The following is a 3,341-nucleotide window of genomic DNA, read 5'->3' on the forward strand; positions in this document are numbered from 1 at the left end:
CATATTTTACATCAGCCACTATAATTATCGCTATTCCCACAGGGGTAAAAGTGTTTAGCTGACTGGCAACACTCCACGGAGGTAATATTAAATGGTCCCTGGCCATGATGTTTCATCTTCCTTTTCACGGTCGGTGGACTAACAGGCATTGTCCTAGCTAATTCATCATTAGATATTGTCCTTCATGATAACCTACTATGTAGTCGCACACTTTCACTATGTGCTCTCAATGGGAGCTGTTTTCACTATCGTAGGAGGATTTGTACACTGATTCCCACTATTCTCAGGATATACACTCAACATGAGCAAAAGTTCACTTTGTAATCGTATTTGTGGGTGTCAACATAACCTTCTTCCCACAACATTTTTTAGGCTTATCTGGCATGCCTCGATGATACTCCGACTACCTGATGCCTATACAACATGAAATACTAGTTCATCAATAGGCTCATTCATCTCATTAACAGCAGTCATGCTGATAATCTTCATTATCTGAGAAGCATTTGCATCCAAGCGAGAAGTACTAACAGTAGAACTCACAACTACAAATTTAGAGTGATTAAATGGATGTCCTCCACCATACCACACATTTGAAGAGCCAACCTACGTCAATCTAAAGTAGTCAAGAAAGGAAGGGGTTGAACCCTTTTTTATCAGTTTCAAGCCAACACCATAGCCGCTATGTCTTTCTCCATGAATGAGATATTAGTAAAATTTTATATAACTTTGTTGAAGTTAAGTCACAGGTGGAAATCTTGTCTATCTCTATGGCATATCCATTCCAACTAGGTTTTCAAGATGCAACATCGCCCATCATAGAAGAGCTACTACACTTTCACGACCACACACTAATAATTGTTTTCTTAATTAGCTCCCTGGTTCTTTATATTATTTCACTGAGAATAACTTAGCTAACACATACTAGCACTATAGATGCACAGGAAGTAGAAACTATCTGGACTATCTTGCTGGCCATTATCTTGATCTTAATCACCCTGCCATCACTACAAAGCCTTTACATAATAGATGAAATTAACAATCTATCTGTTACTGTAAAAACTATAGGTCACCAATGATACTGAAGCTATGAATATACTGACTACAAAGACCTAAATTTTGATTCCTATATAATCCCAACATCAGACCTAAAACCAGGAGAACTACGACTGCTAGAAGTAGATAACTGAGTAGTTTTGCTTATAGAGATAACGATCCGAATACTACTCTCCCCCGAAGATGTACCGCACTCATGGGCCGTACCTTCCTTAGGTCTAAAAACAGATGCAATCCGAGGACACCTAAACCAAACAACCCTAATGTCAATACGACCAGGCTTATATTACGGACAGTGTTCAGAGATCTGTGGGTCAAACCATAGCTTCATGCCAATTGTCTTTGAGTTAGTGCCTCTAAAATACTTTGAAAAATGATCCACATCTATGCTATAAGCTCATCAAGAAGCTAGGTTAGCGTTAACCTTTTAAGTTAAAGACTGAGAGCTAAGATTCTCCTTAATGACATACCACAACTAGATATATCAACGTGATTTATTACCATTTCATCTATATTTCTAACACTATTTATTATACTTCAACTAAAAATCTCAAAACATATCTACTACCCCAACCCAAAGTCAACACTCACTAAAGTGCAAAAACAACCTACCCCTTGAGAGACAGTATGAACGAAAATTTATTTGCCCCTTTCGTGACCCCAACAATAATAGGCCTCCCCATAGTCATTCTAATTATTATATTCCCAAGTATTTTATTTCCAACATCAAAACAACTAATTAACAATTGCATAATTTCCCTTCAACAATGGCCAATCCAACTCACATCAAAACAAATAATAAGCATCCGTGATCATAAAGGACAGACTTGATCACTGATACTAATGTCGCTCATCCTATTTATTGGGTCAACCAACCTTCTCGGACTAAGGCCCGCTCATTTACACCCACCACGCAGCTCTCAATGAATGTGGGGGTAGCCATCCCCCTATGAGCCGGTGCCGTGGTTACAGGTCTCCGCAACAAAACAAAAGCATGTCTAGCTCACTTCCTACCACAAGGCACGCCCACCCCCCTCATCCCCATGCTAGTAATTATCGAAACTATCAGCCTATTCATCCAACCAGTAGCCCTAGCTGTGCGACTAACGGCCAGTATTACAGCAGGTCATTTATTAATACATCTAATCGGAGAAACAACCTTAGCGCTAATAAGCATCAACACGTTCGCGGCTCTCATTACATTCATTATTCTCACCCTACTCGCTGTCCTCGAATTCGCCGTTGCTATAATTCAAGCCTATGTATCTACCCTCTTGGTAAGCTTATATCTGCACGACAACACATAATGACCCACCAAACCCACACGTACCACATAGCATAGTAAACCCTAGTCCTTGGCCCCTTATGGGAGCCCTTTCAGCCCTTCTCATAACATCAGGCCTAATCATATGATTTCACTTCAACTCAATAATTCTACTAATACTAGGCCTACTAACTGATACTTTAACAATATATCAGTGATGACGAGATGTTATTCGAGAAAGCATTTTCCAAGGCCACCACACACCAACTGTCCAAAAGGGACCTCAGTACGGAATAACCTTATTTATCGTCTCAGAAGTCCTCTTTTTTTACCGGCTTCTTTTGAGCCTTCTATCACTCAAGACTCACCTCTACCCCTGAATTAGGCGGGTGCTGGCCACCAACAGGTGTTCACCCTCAAAACCCCTTAGAGGTACTGCTTCTCAACACTTCTGTGCTATTGGCCTCTGGCATGTGCATTACTTGGGCCCATCACAGCATTATGGAAGGAAATCGTAAACACATACTTCAAGCCCTCTTTATTACAATTACTCTTGGTATCTATTTTACAATCCTACAAGCATCAGAGTATTACGGTCTCAGATGGGGTCTACGGATCGACTTTCTTCATAGCCACAGGATTCCACAGACTACATGTAATTATTGGGTCTGCCTTCCTTGTTTGTTTCCTGTGCCAATTAAAATTCCACTTCACATCCAACCACCACTTCGGCTTTGAAACTGCTGCTTGATACTGACATTTTGTAGATGTTGTATGACTATTCCTTTACATGTCTATCTATTGATGAGGCTCATAGTTCTTTTAGTATTAATTAGTGCAACTGACTTCCAATCAGTTAGTTTCGGTACACTCCGAAAAAGAATAATAAACTTAATACTGACCCTATTAACAAATACAACACTGGCCTCATTACTTGTACTCATCGCCTTCTGACTCCCTCAACTAAACATTTATGCAGAAAAAACAAGCCCTTAGGAACGCGGATTTGACCCTCTAGGATCCG

General features: G+C 40.2%; 2 pseudogenes; both read left to right on the plus strand.

Moving 5' to 3' along the window:
- Nucleotides 1-767: 767 nt before the first annotated feature.
- LOC132367333 (cytochrome c oxidase subunit 2-like) lies at nt 768-1,430 on the plus strand (annotated as a pseudogene).
- Nucleotides 1,431-1,680: 250 nt separating this feature from the next.
- LOC132367334 (ATP synthase subunit a-like) lies at nt 1,681-2,360 on the plus strand (annotated as a pseudogene).
- Nucleotides 2,361-3,341: the final 981 nt, after the last annotated feature.

This window comes from Balaenoptera ricei, chromosome 6 (assembly GCF_028023285.1).
Source record: "Balaenoptera ricei isolate mBalRic1 chromosome 6, mBalRic1.hap2, whole genome shotgun sequence".
Classification (NCBI taxonomy): domain Eukaryota; kingdom Metazoa; phylum Chordata; class Mammalia; order Artiodactyla; family Balaenopteridae; genus Balaenoptera; species Balaenoptera ricei.